Raw genomic sequence first — 18,805 nt, forward strand, 5'->3', positions numbered from 1 at the left:
TAAAAATGTTTTTATTTATTTTTGAGACAGAGAGAGAGAGAAACAGAGTGTGAGCGGGGAAGGGAGACACTGAATCTGAAGCAGGCTCCAGGCTCTGAGCTGTCAGCACAGAGTCTGACGTGGGACTTGAACTCATGAACCACAAGATCATGACCTGAGCCGAAGTTGGATGCTTAACTGACTGAACCACCCAGGCACTCCTCTGTAGATCTAAGTTTCTGACCTAACATTATCTAAGAGCTCCTAACATTACTTAACAAGGTAGGTCTACTGGAGACAAATCCTCACTTTTTGTTTGAGAACGTATTTCTTCCTATCTTTGAGGGATGGCTTTGCTGGATTGGATTTCTAGGTTGGAGGTCTTTTTCTTTTTATGACCCAGTAAAGATTCCACTCCACTCTCCTTTTGCTTACGTGGCTTGTGAAGCGATCTCTGATGTAATTCTAATCCTCATTCTCTGTACATAAGGTGTTTTCTTCCATTGGCTTCATTCAAGGTTTTCTCTTTGTCTTTGATTTTCTGCAGTTTGAATATGATGTGCCCAGGTATAGATTTTTTGGTTTTTATTCTCCTTGATGTTCCCCGAGCTTGCTGTAACTATAGTTTGGTGTCTGTCATTAATTGTTTAAAACTCTCAGTCACGGGGCGCCTGGGTGGCTCAGTCGGTTAAGCGTCCGACTTCAGCTCAGGTCACGATCTCGCGGTCCGTGAGTTCGAGCCCCGCGTCGGGCTCTGGGCTGATGGCTCAGAGCCTGGAGCCTGCTTCCGATTCTGTGTCTCCCTCTCTCTCTGTCCTTCCCCCATTCATGCTCTGTCTCTCTCTGTCTCAAAAATAAATAAACGTTAAAAAAAATTAAAAAAAAAAAAACTCTCAGTCACTATTATTTGAAATATTCCTTCTGTTCCTTTCTTTGTTTCTCCTCCTTCTGGTATCCCAATTGCACACACGTTGTACATTTTGTAGTTGTCCTACCCTTCTGGCTATTCTGTCCCACTGCCCCCCCTTTCCCTCATTATTCTTTCTATGTGCATTTCAGTTTGGGAAGTTTCTTGACATTTCTCAAGCTCACTGGCTCTTTCCTCGACCATACCCTATCTACTGATCTGCCCACCCAAAACGTTGTTCATTTCTGTGACAGAGTTTTTGATTTCTAGCATTTCCTTCTGATTCTTTACAAGCATTTCCATCTCTCTGCTTACACTGCCCATCTGTTCTTGCGTGGTGTCCACTTTTTCCGTCAGATCCCTTAGCAGATGAATCATAGTTGTTTTAAGCTCCCAGCCTGATCATTTCAACATCTGTGTCACATCTAAGTCTGATTCTGGGGCTTGCTTTGTCTCTTCAGACCCTGTTTCTTCTTGCTTTCCAGCATGCCTGTAATATTTGTTGAAAGTCAGCCATGATGTGTCGGGTAATAGGAACTGAAGTAAGCCAGCCCCAGTGTGAGCTCTCTGGTGGCTTGGTCCTTGTCCCACAGGGACGTGAACAGGATGCAGTTTGACACCAGGTCAGTTTTGTGGGTGTCTCTGCTCATTCCTGCCACCTCAGGCAACCACCGTGAGCCACTGTTGCAATGTTTCAGCTGTGGGTAGCAAAGTCCTCCCCAGATGACCCAGTCCTCGGCTACGTAGAGTCAATTCTGTTCTCTTTACCTGGCAGGATTTAATTTCCAAAGAACCTAGGTGTTTTTCAAGGGCAGTTAAGTCTCAAAACATATTTTTATACTTTTTCCATTATTTCTAGGATTTGGGAGATGGAAGGAGGGAAGCATTGTGTGAACTCACATTGCCTTTTTTATGGCAAGTAACCTCTTCCCGCCTATGGCTTTGAAAAAGACACTCGGTTTCATAGAGCGCGGATCGCCTTCGCGTGTCGATTGCTATCTTAATTAGCTTGTAGACAGGCACTTGCTTGACTTGCTTGGATAATGATAACAATCCTTTTGGAAGATTATTGACTGATACTTTAGATTTTTCAATCAAAAACCTTAAATTGCAAAATTACATATTTCAGACGTGTATTAACTTCGGTAACAGAAGTAAAGAGGCCACATAGAATCTTTGAACATCGCTGAACTTCCTGCTCTGACGCACAATTATAGTATTTTTGTGAAATGACAAAGAAAGTAAGAGGACGTGATCCTTCCTCTCTTAAAGGCGATTTCTTCTTCCTTTTTTTTTCAGCACAAGCTCCGGCCTATAATCCGGGAGGCCAAGTAGGGTTCCTACTACCTTCTCTTCTCAATTGTTGTTCGCATTCAGCACAGGTGATCAGCCAAAATGCATTTGGGCGAAAATAGCAATTTTGCCCACCCCCAATCCTCTTTCTTTTCTGTCCCCCATCACAACTCCAATCTGGCCATAATTGTACCGTTCCCATAACAACAGCCAAATAGCTGGATCTTTGTGGAGGGCTTATAACACAGTTGTCCACAAAGCCGCTGGCAATGCTGTGCAGACCGTGCACATCAGCATCTCATGAAAGAGACGGCTTTCGGGGTGAACGTTCTTGGCAGTTCCAGACCTAACTTGCTAGCCTGCTGATTACCACCGCCGCGTTCCCGAACCGAGGCCCGGCGCCCCGTGTCTCTCCTACAATCCTCACGTGCATGCACCTTACTCTTCCGATCGTCATTCCCTCGTGGCCTGCCTGGGACATTCAGAACGGCCCATACGGAGAGAAAAACACAACAAAAACTCCTTCGCAGGGTGTATTCCACCACATTGCGGCAAAAATCAAAGAATGACATCCTTGAGATCTCAGGGCTGTACTTGAGATTACATAGTATATACTTATACATCAATATTTTATTTATATACATAAAAGGAAATATATTTCCTTTTTGCCTAGCCACTGTGTGATTTCAGGGAGCAAAGTTGTTGATCAGGACCCAAGAGCTGGCTGGATGAGGAGCTTCCTTTGTTATGGACTGCAGGCATGTCGCGTTAAGTTAGAGGAGTTCCTGCCTATGGCTATTTTGATCTCTCCGTAATGAATGAGACAGCCGCCGTGGGTAAACCTGGAGCTGAGTCCCATTTTCTGTCTGAACTCAGGTCTGGGATTTGCAGAATGACAGCTCCTGTCCCCTTGTGAATGCGCTGCTCACGTGCAAACTGACTTCGGTGAAAATCAGGGGTGGGGTGGGGGGCAGGGTGGCAAGGAAAGGAGCGTGGGGATAAGAAGTTGTGAATCGTGTTCATGTGTGAACCCAGACTCAGGGTTTCTTACAGCCGCCATGCCTCACTGGCAGCGGCCGGTGTGAACGCCATTGGCGTGGACTGCGGACAGAGCCCGGGGGCTCCCTCCTACGGAATGAGATCGTGGGTAAGCATCTCTGGTGTCCCTGAGAGCTGGGGGGTGGGCTAGGCTGTGGGACACCTTGATATCTTGCAACAAAGAGAGACCTACAGGCTTCGGGCTGGACCCCGCAGAAAGGGTGGCGACCACATCACTTTGGAAAATGATTTCATTTTTACCCTGTCCAGAGACAATGCCAATATGTTGCATTTGCAGGAATTATTGTCTAACTGTCTAAGCAGTTTCTTGTGTTTTGCTAATGGTTTGATTGATCCCACGTGCATGGAAATGTGCTCTGATGTTTGACTTTGTAAAGTTCGGGTCACAGAGAAGCAGCCCTGCCATCCCCCGGAGCTCGTGAGAAAGGTGGACCCTCTCCCCCTCCAGATGTCCTCAACCTGAATCTGTCTTTTAGCAAGACACTCAGGTGGTTCGGTGCACGTTAGGGGTTGGGAAGCTCTGTTCCGGGTTCATCCTTGGCAAGTGTGTTCAGATTGCTCTAGTGTTTGTATTTCCTTGGGAGGATGAATTTGTTATTCTTTACAAGATGTACTTTGGAGTTTTAGTTTGAAAGCTCATCTTGAATAAATGTGTGTACAGGTGTGTGTGTGTGTGTGTGTGTGTGTGTGTGTGTGTGTTTCTTTTTCCCTTGAGGTCTTGGTGACTTCAGCTGAGAAGAACGAAAGATTCACAGTCGAATCTGCCTGAATGTGGCTCAAGACTCCAGAACTGACCAACCATGTGACTCTGGACAAACTACCTCATGTCTTTGAACCTCAATTTGTTCAACTGTCCAGGGGGGATGTTATCAACCTCACCCAGTTCGTATGAGGATAAAAATAATATACGTAAAGCCCATAAGCCCAGTGCCTGGCACCTAGTGGGTGTTTAATAAATCATCAGATCATTACTGCCGTCTTCGGTTTTACTGAGGTGTAGTGAAACAGTGCAGTACCGTATGGGGCTCGGGGCACATGTACACCCCTATGTAACCCCGACCGCGAGAAGGTTCAGAATATTTCCAGCCCACCAGAAAGCTCTTATGTCCATGTTATTTCAGAGAAGGAAAAGATCCAGCCTTTGCCCTTAGGAAGCTTTAACATCTCTCTGGGATAAGAAGTCTAAAGTATGTGAAGTTGTTAGTGAGCAATCATTAGCGAATGTACTTTTAACATCACGTTGTGGGCTGGTGTCTCAGTCCAGTTATATTTTTGCTATAAGAAAAATATCACAGACTACAGGGGTATCTGGGTGGCTCAGTTCGTTAAGCATTTGACTCTTGATTTCAGCTCAGGTCATTATCTCACGGTTTGTGAGTTCAAGCCCCACACTGGGCTCCGCGCCAACTGTGCATAGCCTGCTTGGGATCCTCCCTCTCTCTCTCTCTCTCTCTCTCTCTCGCCCTCTCTCTCTGCCCCTCCACTGCTTGTGCACTCTCTCTCTCTCTCTCAAAATAAATAATAAACATTTTAAAAATATTTAAAAGTATCACGGACTCGGGGGCTTAACAGCAAATATTTCTCTCGGTTGCCAGGTTGGGAAGTCCAAGATCAGGGTGCTGGCAGATTCTCTGTGTGGTGAGTACCTGCTTCCTGGCTCACAGACACGTGCTTCCTGGTGTCCTCACATGGTGACAGAGGAAAGGGAGCATATTGGGGCCACTTTTATTTATTTATTTATTTATTTATTTATTTATTTATTTTTTTTCAACGTTTATTTATTTTTGGGACAGACAGAGACAGAGCATGAACGGGGCAGGGGCAGAGAGAGAGGGAGACACAGAATCGGAAACAGGCTCCAGGCTCTGAGCCATCAGCCCAGAGCCCGACGCGGGGCTCGAACTCACGGACCGCGAGATCGTGACCTGGCTGAAGTCGGACGCTTAACCGACTGCGCCACCCAGGCGCCCCTATTTAATTATTTTTTTTAAATGGCATAACATGATAATGAATTGTCTTTTTTTTTAAATTTTTTTTAACGTTTATTTATTTTTATTTTTTTTATTTTTTTTTATTTTTTTTCAACGTTTATTTATTTTTGGGACAGAGAGAGACAGAGCATGAACGGGGGAGGGGCAGAGAGAGAGGGAGACACAGAATCAGAAACAGGCTCCAGGCTCTGAGCCATCAGCCCAGAGCCCGACGCGGGGCTCGAACTCACGGACCGCGAGATCGTGACCTGGCTGAAGTCGGACGCCTAACCGACTACGCCACCCAGGCGCCCCAACGTTTATTTATTTTTGAGACAGAGAGAGACAGAGCATGAATGGGGGAGGGTCAGAGAGAGGGAAACACAGAATCTGAAACAGGCTCCAGGATCTGAGTTGTCAGCACAGACCCCGACGCGGGGCTCGAACTCACAAACTGCGAGATCATGACCTGAGCCGAAGTCGGCCGCTTAACCGACTGAGCCACCCAGGCGCCCCTGGGGCCTCTTTTATATAAAGGCACGAATCCCACGTCATCTCACAAGTGTGTTCCCTCTTGGTACCATAACAGTGGGAGCTAGGATTTCAACATAGGAATCTGGGGGATGGGGATACCAACATTCGGTTTGTTGCATGTAGGGACTCACAATAAAGGAATAGGGATTATGGTGGTGGTGGTGACGATGGTGATAATGATCATGGTGGTGGTGGCAGTGAAGAGGGTGATGGTGGTGATGGTGGTGGGGTCGGAGAGAAGTGGAAATCTGCACAATATTTGGAAAGTAAAATGGACCAGCTTCAGTGATTCTTGGCAATCACTTGGAAATGGAGGATGAGGAACAAGGACAAATCAAATTTATCTCGTAGAGTGTCTAGAAATTACTTTAAACTCGTGGCAGAAGTGATGTGCACACCTTCTCCCACAGCATCTTGTCTCTGGACGCAAGGTGTCAAGACCCTGGTAAGGGATGCTCCATCCGCCTGCCTGGTCCCTGAGGGGTACCGTGAGGCATTGTCTATTTAAATTAGAGGGGATAGAAATTACTCAATTTGAGCAGTCCTCCCCCTGGAAGAGATTAAATCCCAGCTAACAGGGAGATGGATGAGAAGCGGGGGGCAAGAATCTGTCAAGCGCTATTCCTCATCCAACCTCAGCTCACTGGAACGATGGCTCCTCAGTGACTGTTCGGACTGTGAAAGCGTATGCAATTTTAGGAATGTGCGAAATGAGGAAAATAAATCCATGAGTTCACGTGGCAACTCTTAAAACGTCTGTGTGGTCCAGTTAGGTTATTTCTGTTACCATTTTCGTTGTACAATGGCATTTCTTCCCGGGATAAAAGCTCATCGAAATGATGTCTTCCTAGGAGCATATATACAAACTTTACGCCCGGCTAATCGTACACCTGATTAAAACTTAAATGCATCAGAACATCCTTCGGAATAATTAAAGACACTTCACCAACAGGGGCACGATGCTAAATGTGTCCAAACACATCTGAGATCAGCAGAGATAGAGCTACGGGGAGGGAGTTAATATGGCATTATGTCATTTTGCAGTAATTTTAAAGAATGCAGAATTTGGCTTTCAAAGGATATGCCTTTCCATTTGGGGTAAAATAAGGTGCACTCTCCAGTCAAAATAAGTGGCCCATTCGTGTGAAGTTAATGTATGAAGCACAATTTATCTCCAGGTTGTTGAAGGGAAGGCAATCATTTAAGGGCCACTGCTGTTCCCTGGGAAGGGAGCATCCAAGACAGTTTTGATCCATTGATGAGCGCTGTCTAATACGCTCCCCAAGGTACAGTTACCCTAAATCTATTAGACTTTTACAGTCTTCCAGGATGTGCAGTCTGGAGATGCTCCATCACACTGTATTAACTTGACAACGTAATGTACTGCCATCTTTTATTTTCATAGGAAGTACTAGGTTTGACCTTGAAACTCTTAACCACACTTTATAATCTTCAGCCCATCCTGGCAAAGAGGGCCCCCTAAGAAAAATGCCCTGGCGAGAGTTGAGTCCATAAAACCTTGGATTGGAATGACTGAAATGGGGGAGGTTTGGAGAGGTGGGGTACCGGCAGATCTGTCTAGATGCACAGGGGCAAGTGAAGCGAGGACGTGAAGAGTCACGAGAATTGTTAACAGCTGCGGTTTGCTGTGCTCTCGCCCTGTGGCGGCCACCGCGCTTCACAGGCTTTCCTACCGCCTTCTCGTGAGGTTGAACGGAGACTCAGAGAGGTTATGTTACTTACCCAAGATCACCCAGCTATTAAGTGGCAGAGGCGGGAATCAGACTCAGGTCTTTTTGACTCAAAAACCAGAGCTCTTAAGCACATGCAGTGATGGCTCACTCTGAAACAAAGTCTCCGCTTTTGAGAAGTTAAGTCATCTTGGGCCATACTTGTCCATTTGGTGCCTTTGTATACCATTGTCTAGCCCTTCCCTTCCCTTGTCATAAGCTGATAGCTGGGCATTGTCTTCCTGGGTCTTTTCCTAGGAAGACAGGGTCCTTCCCTAGGGGCCCAGGATGGTGTGCTGGGTGTGCTAGGTGCATTCGGCTCCAGAGCAGGAAATTGGAAAGGGCCGAAACGGTAGCTCCCTGCAAACCTCCTAGATGCTGAGCCCGTTCGGGGACCACACTTTGACTCCCCTGGACCAATTAGTCCACAGGCAAATGCCAGGGGACACGTGAAAGTGCCTCTGCAGCGAGTACGTGATCTCTGCAGAGAGTACTGCCTTCGGACGGCTGAACTGAGGTTCCAGAGACCAAGTCAAAGGTGAACAGTTCACCAGCTAGCAGCGGACGCAGACATTGATCGGCAGGGAGGAGCGTTGTACAGATCCATGGTGGATACTCACAAATTTGCTTCTTCCTGCAAGCCATAAAGGCTTTTAATTATTGAAGAATGATCCTTGCGTCTGGCCGATTTATCAGCCTCTGGCAAGAGTAAAAGTCAACCGGCTATGAATCCTATGTGATTACTAATAAGAACGACATAAAATGACACCGGTGCTGAGGAATGTTCTTGGTTGGGCTCCAGCCAAGGCAGTCCTGGATTGGATGACCCCAGGTTAAGATAGTACTGCTTCCTTGGTGGTTCTAAGTGCACGCAGAAGGCAAATGCTCCCAGAAGGCAGGTAATCACAGGGCCGCCGAAGCGTTGGGAAGTAGGCGAAGATGCTTTCCAGTAGGCCCCCAAGTGGCTCCCCGTCCCAGGATCATCCTTGCTCCCTCAGGCAACTGGGGCATGCCTGGAGCCTCCTTTTCTCATTTAAAAAAATTTTAATGTTTATTGACTTATTAAATATAATTTATTGTCAAATTGGTTTCCATACAACACCCAGTGCTCATCCCAACAGGTGCTCTCCTCAATGCCCATCACCCACTTTCCCCTCTCCCCCACCCCCCATCCACCCTCAGTTTGTTCTCTGTATTTAAGAGTCTCTTATGGTTTGCCTCCCTCCCTCTCTGTAACATTTTTCCCCCTTCCGCTCCCCCATGGTCTTCCGTTCTCAGGACCCACAAATGAGTGAAAACATATGGTATCTGTCTTTCTCTGCCTTTCTCTGTCTTTCTCTGTCTGTCTTACTTCACTTAGCATAATACCCTCCAGTTCCATCCACGTTGCTGCAAATGGCCGGATTTGGTTCTTTCTTATTGCCAAGTAGTATTCCATTGTACATATAGACCACGTTTTCTTTATCCATTCATCAGTTGATGGACATTTATGGAGCCTTCTTTTAAAAAGAAATGTTTCATTTATTTTTGAGAGAGAGCAGAAGTGGGGAAGTTACGGGGGGTGCAGAGGATCCAAAGCAGGGAGCCAGCAGCGAGCCCATGACAGCATGGGAGCCCATGACAGCAGCGAGCCCATGTGTGGCTCAAACTCACAAACCGTGAGATCATGACCTGAGCCGAGGTCGGCCACTTAACTGACGGAGTCACCCAGGCTCAGTCCCCCCACCCTCCTTCTGGAGCCTCCTCCATGCACCTCTTTACTCTGGGGCCCAGGCCACTCTGCAGAGGTCCACAGCTGGGAGCCAGCATGCCTAGGCTCGAGAGACATGATAACAGCCCAGATGTCCACCAACAGATGGATGGGCAAACGAATTATGGTATATCCATACAATACAAAAATCATTTATCCATAAAAAAAAAAGCCAGAATGCTGGGGCGCCTGGATGGCTCAGTTGATTGAGCAGCAACCAACTTTGGCTCAGGTCATGATCTCACGGTCTGTGAGTCCATGAGTTCGAGACTTGCGTCAGGCTCTGTGCTGACAGCTCAGAGCCTGGAGCCTGCTTTGAGTTCTGTGTCTCCCTCTCTCTCTACACCTCTCCCGTTCACATTCTGTCTCTCTCTCTCTCCAAAAATAAACATGAAATATTTTTTTAACAAAATTTAAAAAAAAAAGAACGAAGTTCTGATAGACGATACTTTGTGGATGAACCTCAAAAACATGATGCCGAGTAAAAGATGTCAATGCAAAAGGTCACATGTTGTAGAATTCCATCTTATAAGAAATGTGTAGTTTAGGTAAATCCCTGGAACCAGAAAGCAGAGGGCGGGGACAGTGAGGAGTAACTGCTCAGGGTCTCCTTTCTGGGGGGCGAAAATGCCTCGGAATTAGGTAGAAGGTGGAAGCTGCATGCCTAGTAAATGCCACTGAATTATTCCCTTTACAATGGTTACTGTATGTCATGTGAGTTTCACTGTGATAGAAAAATAAATAAAATAAATGCAAAAACAAATCAGATCACAAGACCCCGTTAAACAAGCTGGGGAAGGCCTCGCAGCCCAGTGACGGCCGATGAAACACCTTGGTTCATGTCCAAGACAAGGCCAAGTTCTAGGAAAGCCGTTGCATTCCTGGCTAAAGTTCAGAGAGCCGCTTGCCTCGGCTCCCTATTTCCCCCTCCCTTGAACACAGATGCTCCATCTAGAACCCCAGGGCCATCTTGCCGTGACGGGGCTCCCAGGGCAAGGGAAAGTCTGCGGGACCATGGAGAGGCCGGCCCTGACTCCCAGTGGCTGCTGAGTCAACACCAGTAACAGCCCATCTCTTGTCTTTTTTGTCGTTGAGAAGAATCAATTTTCATTTGCTTAAGGCACTCCTAAAGAACAGCAGAAGCCATCCTCTGCGGAGAGTTGGCTGTGGGGCCCTCAAGAAACTCGAGGGGAGCCTGGGTGGCGCAGTCGGTTAAGCTTCCGACTCTTGATCTCTGCTCAGGTCATGATCTTGTGGTTCATGGGATCAAGTCCTGCCTTGGGCTCTGTGCTGATGGTGCAGAACCTGCTTGGGATTCTGCCTCTCCTTCTCTCTGCCCCTCCTCCACTTGTGCGCGCGCTCTCTCTCTCTCTCTCTCTCTCTCTCAAAATAAAATAAACATAAAATAATTTTTAAAAAGTTAAAAAAAAAAGAGGAAACTCAAAATAAGGCGGGAGTTGGATATAATCCAACATCACATGGTGACCACCAGGCAGAGGAATGATAAAGAAGCTGCCTGGGCAGAGTGAGTCTCAGAGAAAAGACCCCGCGAGGCCCACGCAGGAAACCGATCCCCCATCACAGTGTTGCTAGAATGCAAGGCAAATCAGATAAAGGACAAAAAAGTTAGCATACATATTTGCAATCTTTCAAACACCTTCCTGCTGGCCTTGCCCTGCTGAGCTGTGCGGGGAGGGGACAGGCCCCGGGGTCAAAGGCCAGAGGTGATCACTTTCCTCTACTAGAGGAAGGATGGGGCGGGGTTGGGGGTGGGGTTGCAGGAAGGAGGGAACAAAGGACTGGCATTAAAGAATTAATGAAGGAGAGAAGAGGATGGGGGGGAACAGCTCCCGGAAGAACCAGGGCTTTGAGGTGAGAAGCATGGAAAGTGGGTTTTTAGGACATCCCTCTGTGTGTGAAGGCCCTTCCATGGGAAATTGTCAGTAAAGACTATCATTAGAGTTCAGTCCTTCAGGGGGTTGGGTTTTCTGCTGGTTGTATTGCTGGCTGTGGGAGTCTCAGTCTCCTTTAAGGTAGGGGGAAAAAAAAGCCGGTTTCCTTTGGGTGACAGCGAGGGATAAGTCAGGGGGATGGAGAAATGGGGGTGGATAGATGGAGGGCCAGGCTGCGGCACATCCCTGGGGTCTGGGACTTCATCCCGCAGGCAGAGGGCAACTTTTGGATGGCAGACAAATTGTTTAGCTTCCCTAAAGCTCGGTTACGTCTATAGACCGGAAATCATAATGGTACCTGTGCTATAGATTTGTCACGGGTGTTACACAAAACCACACATGAAAATAGACCTAACAAATTTCTGAGCACAGAGTAGGCTCTTAATTAACCATCCCTGAATCTGGATCTTCCTTTGCACGTCCAAACTGATCTGCCCCGTGTCCGATTCATCGAGGACCGACCCTCTCTCTACAGCTAATCCACAATTTGCACCCCAGCCCCCCAGCAACATGCGCTTTATGATAATTCTGTGGTTCACAGCGGACTTCACTCCTTGATCCAAAGGAGGGACAAGATGGGCATTTCTGTGGGAAGTAGACACACAGCCTGCTTCATTACAAGGCTCTGAGCCTCGAGCCGGTTCTAGCTGCTGATCAAGATCAAGGCCTGAAATGAGGGATACAGACAAAAAGAATTACAAACATGTATTACACGTTTACTCCATGTGCCTCTGGGAAGTAACCCCCTTAATCTTCACAATGGCCCTGTGGCATAGCTACGTATGCTTGCTCCTCTTTACTGATGAAGAAAGAGCCCAGAGAGGTAAGGTGCTTTGCCTCAGGCCACACAGCTAGGGAGCAGCAGGTCCAGGTCTTGAACCCAGACTGTTCGCCATTAGTTTGAGCTCTTGACTCTGAAGACATGCCATGTCTCTGGGGAAAGCCAAGAAATCCTGGTGGAGGAGTGAAAATCCAAAAGTACATGAAACAGAGCCATAAGCTGGGGCACCTGGGTGGCCTAGTTGGCTAAGCATCTGGCTTTTGATTTTGGCTCAGGTCATGATCTCACGGTTCAAGAGTTCAAGCCCCTCAGCAGGCTCTGTGTGGATGATGTAGCGCCTGCTGGGGGTTCTTTATTCCTCTTTCTCTCTGCTCCTCACTCTCCCTCTCCCTCAAAATAAATAAACGTTAACACACACACACACACACACACACACACACACATAATCATAAACTTACCTTGTAGGTCCAGATGATTAGATTCTATATAGTTTGCCTTAAAAAAAAAGGTATTTATATGTTCATTCTCATATATCCCATTCTGTTCCAATAAATTAACTGTGCTCAGCTTTGCACAGAAGCGGGGAACTGCCCCAAATCAGATGGCTCCATGCACAGGCTGTTTCTTGCAGGATCATTCCTAGAGGGGATTCCTGCAGCCAAATGACACCAAGTGTGACCATCGCAGAGCACAAACAGGATTAAAAGGAAAACATCTGTGTTTTGCAAGGCTGCACTAACACAAGACAAACAAGCTATGTTTATACCCAAATGCTCAGTGGCTTTTGCTGCACAGAGGGCTGGTGACCGTCTGGACAGGACGTTGATTAGAAGAGAGGCAGAGAATGTACTGATGCCCGCACCTGAGTTCTTCGGGTGGCCTGGAGCCCGAAGACACGTGTGATTCCATCGTGTCAGGGTGACTGGTAGACCATCCTCTGTGGCGGTGTTGTTGTTAAAGTCAGTGAGTCGTTGTTACGCTTCCCTCCTGGGATGAAGTCTTGGGAATTTTAGAGTAACTTCACACATGCACTCCTATTTTATTAACACTCCTCAGATGCCATGCAGGGCTCTGAACTTCAAACAAAGCTGGCTGGGATTTGATCCTCCAAAGAGAAGAAGAGACTCCATCAAGATGCCCACATGCCTGAAGCTATTTGTTGGATCCCAAAAAAAGGTCTCATTTTGTGTGTTGGTGGGGGAGGGGGAGGAAACTTAATTAGCAGTGAATGAAGCAACTCTCAGAACATATGGTTTCAGGTTGTGCCAAGATTCGTGGCCAATTTATTACTTTATTATTATTGTTGTTGTTAATCTTTACTTGAAAGATGTGTAAAGCCACTCAGTAAATCCCTTTCTGGAGGACACCGAAGTTGGAGGATGGTAAGAAAGACAGATCGCAGACCAGAACGAAAGCGTTTTTGTCGTACATCGACATTAAAGGGTAAAGTTTGTTCCATAATGGCTTTTTTTTTCTTCCTTAACAAAGAAATAGCACTCTCCTTTGTTTGGGAAACCTACTTTGATGCCTTCAAGAATAATTTGCTTTTTTCTGATTCCTAGTTTGTTCATCTCCTTTGGCAACTGTGTACTTCCTGCATCTGAACCAATATTTGGAAGGGACGTTTTTTTCTGTTTATATAACTTCCATGTGTCAGAGAAGACGTCACGGCTGAAAGAGAGGCAGTTTGAGAAAAGGTCTGTTCTCTGTTCTCCACAAGCCAAGGAAGGGAAACATGTTTTTAAAATCTTGCTAACACGTTAGCTTTGGCATCTTTAAGACTCGTTTTTCTCCACTCTTTTTGTGTCTTTCGAACTTGGCTGTCAGTGAGCGGTGAGGTCTTGCGAGTGTCCAGAGGCAGAGATATGCACTGTAGCCCCATCACCAACTGGCAGAGGGCGTCGGTTACAAGATTATTGGCCTCGTTCAATTAAGGGGGCGGATGGAGCAGGACTGGGAGCCATCTGTGCCTATGGAAACTGGAGTTGGGACCACACATCCATGAGAGCAACATTCAATTGCAAATTGTTAGAATTGACCAGAAAGTAGAGAAACGCAATAGCGCGTCTCTTGCCACACTGCCTCCCGCGTGGTGAGCTCCGTTGTAGGGCTGACAAATAGATGTAGGGCTTTATGAATGACCCTTTTACTCTGTTGACACACAGGTGACCCCTGTGTCCTCTAAATGGTGCAGGCCAGACATCTTTTCTGAGTCCTAATAGTCCCTTCCCTTTCATAAATGGCCAAATCGAAGCACATTAGTGCTCTCAGGGGGCCAACTCTTTAAATGCCTCCTGTACAATGGGCCTCAGAGGCCCCCAACTCCTTTCTAAATGCGCCTTACCACGAATCCCGGTGCACTTCCTCACACTCAGGCATCAGCTGGCTCTGCTGCACGTCCTTGCTGAGGCCACAGCAGCAACTGCTGAATATTTTATTAGTCACTGTGACCATCCATGCAGTCTGCACCTGGATGTCATCTTTCCTATTGTGACACCCTTTTCCCTTAAAGGAGCCACTGGTGATGATGCAGTACAGTCTGTTTAGAAACAAGGTTTCAACCAGGCTCCATGTTAAGCTGGGCAACATTATCCTTTCTGGGAAGAGGTCTTTGAAGGTTTGTGCAGACTTGGTAAAAGGGAACCCTCCAGGGAGGGCCTTGGTTTCATGAAAGTCCCCTCTCTGTCCCCAACTCCCTTGCAGCTAACCCCAGGGGAGAAACTTTAAAAAAGAAAATGAAGACCTAGAAGACTCCAAAGGTTGCTTTTTCAAAAGGCTCTAGTTTCCAAGAGTACTATTTTTATTCTTTGGTTTTAGAACTTGGGTGAATTCATTTATTCATCAACAAATGTTTATTTAATTATTACTATGTCAGGCACTAGGCAAGTCAGTGGAACTTAACCCTGGACAGTAAGACGCCCACCTTGCCCTCACAGAACAGAAAGTCCAGTGAGGGATTCATTCATTCATACATTCATTCATTCAGTACTATTTATTGAGTGCTTACTATGTGCCTGGCATTGTTCTAGAGACCAGGACACACAGTAGTGGACAAAACAAACAAAAGTCATTCTGGTGGGAGATGGGAATTTTTCAGATAATTACATAATGTATATAATTATAAAATGTAATAAGTACAGCAAAGAAAACCTTCTTAAAAACACCTTCCCTGGATTCTATACCCAGCTAAACTATCATTCAGTAGTCAAGGCAAAGCAGAGATATTTTCAGATATACAACAAATAAGAGACCATATTACCGCCAGATACTCAATGTCAGAGGGAAGTGGACAAGGAAGAAAGGCATGAAAAACAAGAAACAACACAAAAACTCATGAAATATACTGGCAAATGCAATGAACTATTGCTTATGTTAAAATGCTACTTTTTTTGTCTTAACAGAGAAAAAAATTACAATTCATGAAAATGAGTGAAATAGAAAAGCAGGATAAAGGAGAAATAATATTACAAAATAACAAAAACTGGCTTTTAAATCAAACAAATAAAATAGACAAGCCTTTAGCAAGATTTAAAAATGGATGGAACCTTTCAGTCCACCCACAGAGGGTTCCATACGGTATTGTTCTGCATTCCTGTCAGAACTTAAAGGGAAACCATCACAAGATCCAGAGCCCTTGATGTCCTGCAAATGAAGGAGGAGGATGTCCTCAAATTCTTTGCAGCAGGAACCCACTTAGGTGGCATCAACCTTGACTTCTAAATGGAACAGTACATCTACAAAGGAAAAGTGATGGTGTCTACAACATAAATCTGAAGAGAACCTGAGAGAATTTTCTGCTGGCAGCTGGTGCCATTGTTGCCATTGAAAACCTGGTTGATGTCAGTGTCATATCATCCAGGGGTACTGGCCAGTGAGCTGGGCTGCAGTGTCCCCTGCTACTGGAGCCACTCCTATTGCCAGCCACTTCACTCCTGGAACCTTTGCTAATCGCATCCAGACAGGCTTCTGGGAGCCAAGATCCTCTGGTGGTTACTGATCCCAGTGCTGACCACCAGCCTCTCACGGAAGCGTCTTATGTTAACCTGTCTACCATCGCTCTGTGTAACAAAGACTCTGCTCTGCACTGTGCGGAGATCGCCATCCCTTGCAACAACAAGGGAGCATGCTCAGTAGGTCTGATGTGGTGGATGCTGGCCCCAGGAAGTTCTGCACATGCATGGCACCATTTCCAGTGAACACCCATGGGAGGTCATATTTGATCTCTACTTCTGCAGAGATCCTGAAGACATTGAAAAGGAAGAGCAGGCTGCTACTGAAAAAGGCTGTGACCAAAGAGGAATATCAGGGTGAATGGGCTTCACCAGCTCCTGAGTTCACTGCTCCTCAACCTGAAGTCATAGACTCATCAGAAGGTGGGCAGGTGCCCTATGGCAGCTCCCTACTGAAGGCTGGAGTGCTCAGGTCTGCAGCTCCCACCGCTCAGGCCACTGAATGGGTAGGAACAACCGGTGAGTGGTTTTAAGCTGTTCTTCCAGAAAGGCAAACAAAATGGAAATAAGGTTGGCAGAAATTAAACAGTTTCTAAAAGAAAAAAAAATGAGGGAAAAAAGGTAAATAAACAATGATAGAAATAGATACAAATGGACATACAGTTGAAAAATTTTTTTAATTGGAATAAAAGAAAAGAAAATAAGGCAGATATAATGAACAACTTTATGTCAACAAACTTGAAAACTTAGATAAAGTGAATGATTTTCTGGAAAAATATAGACTTCCAACAATGACTCAAGAATGTTTTAAAACTCCGAAATACACCAACAACCATTAAAGAAATTGAGCCAGCAATGGAAAATACCCTTGACATCAATCCCACACTCCCACCCCCAAACACACAGACAAAAGGTGCTGATTCTGTTTTACAGATGAGTTCTTACAAAACTTCATTGAATAGAGAGAGACCCATCTTATAAAAGCTATTATAGAGACTGGAAAAAGCGGGAAAACTATAAATTTAACATAATTACGATGGCGAAACCAAATTCTCACGATGCCACAAAGAGGGTTCAAGCCGGTGCCCTGCTTGCTGGCCTATAAAGGGAGGTGTCGGTTACCTTGCACGTAAAAAGAGTCAGGAAAAGAAAGCGAGGTTATCACTGGTCATCCTTCACATTAAGCCATGTGTTCAATTGAGAAATTTGTTTACTGCACAAAGACCAAGATGTCTCACATGAGACTTGGGTGACACCATTTCAGAAGCTGGAGTTTCAAAGCTGAGGTTTGCCAATCCACTGTGGTCCATTTAAATGCAATTGCTAGAAATATCACTTCATCAGAAATGAGGAACTTGGATGATTGCCAGACCAAGTGGGATGGCAGATCAACAGGTTGAAAACCATGACTGTCCTGAGCAAATCAGGAAATTTAGATCCTATGCTGATAAGAGATCAGCAATATTCTGGATGTAAAATCAAAATGCAAAACCAGTAGCATTCCTCTAGAGCGATAGAAACCAGGTAGAAAACGTAATATAAGGAAAAGACACACAAGCATGTTAGAAGAAAACTACAACAACAACCAAAAGTATTTAGACCAATTGTGAACATCCCAAAGTTTTAAAAACTTTATGAAGAAAAGTATGAAACAAGACCAGAGGTGTTTTGTTTTATTTTGTTTTAATACATGGATCAATCACGTACAAGCTTTAGGAATTTTCAGTTTAATAAAGGTACGGATTCTCGTCCAGTTAATTTACAAACTGAATTCAATCCCAAAAGGATTTCTCAAGGAATTTCCCAAGCCAAGGTTTAAGATGGTTCCTGGAGCCCCAGCTATAAAATCCACATTCCAAGGAACAAGAAGAGGGAAAGAGAAGAGGAAGAAAAGGGCATGTCACAATCCCACCCTCTTTGGTCCCACCCAGCAACCCCTGCTTATTTTATTGCGGCCAGAATATAGATGTAGCCACATCTGGGAACAAGAAAGGTAAGGAAAGGTGTCTTTTCAACTGGCCATGTTGCTACTCTGAATAACCTGAGGTCTGTTGCTGAGGAAGGGGGAGGGGGTTTGGGAAGCAACCAGCAGTCTTTGCCATCAACTTAAATGTCTATCTTTAGGAGAAGGGAGAAATAACTTGCAATTACATTCACAGCAGAGTACTACACAGTGGTTAAAAGGAGGACAACAGAGGCACGTGGATCCATATAGCTAAGCTTCAAAACAAAAATCTCTTGCTTGAAAAAGAAACTTGCAAAATGACTCAAACTGTATGATACCATTTATATAAAGTCTAAAAGCCTACAAAACAACCCCGTGTATCTTTTATGGCTACACAAAATACTTATGTTGGGAGGATGTAAAAACATGAATGGGTATGAAAAACATTGAATGCAGGATGGTGATTATCCCCTGGAGAGGGAAGGCGGGCAATGGGATCAGAAACAGATACATCAAGGATTTCAGTTGTCCCGATGATGCTTTATTTCTCCAAAAATAAAAAATAAAAAAGATTTGAAGGAAAATATTTTTAAAGTTAAATCATGAGTACTCAGAGTTTAAGCTATCGTTCCCTATACATTTCTATATGTTTGACATTTTTCATAGTTTATGGGAGAGAGAAGACTTGAAAAGGCATAACTAACGAGGTGTAACTTACATATAGTGAATTCACACGTCTCAGGTGTACAACTTGATAAATCTTTACAAAGCACATAAATCCAGAGCATGATATAGAAGCCAGCACCGCAGAAGTTTCTCTTGAGTCACCTCTCGATGATAGCGTTCACAAAGAATAACCACGATTGCGACTTCCATCACCATAAATGAATTGTGTTTGTTTTTGACTATTGTACGAAGGAGCCATGCAGCCTCCTACAGCATATTCTCTTTAATG

The 18,805-nt window shown here is 45.4% G+C and overlaps 1 pseudogene; it reads left to right on the forward strand.

The window, feature by feature from the left end:
• Nucleotides 1-15,371: 15,371 nt before the first annotated feature.
• On the forward strand, nt 15,372-18,414 carry LOC147572860 (small ribosomal subunit protein uS2 pseudogene; annotated as a pseudogene).
• The last annotated feature ends 391 nt before the right edge of the window (nt 18,415-18,805 follow it).

This window comes from Puma concolor, chromosome E3, assembly GCF_028749965.1.
Source record: "Puma concolor isolate L17-30 chromosome E3, mPumCon1.1.hap2, whole genome shotgun sequence".
In the NCBI taxonomy this organism is placed as follows: domain Eukaryota; kingdom Metazoa; phylum Chordata; class Mammalia; order Carnivora; family Felidae; genus Puma; species Puma concolor.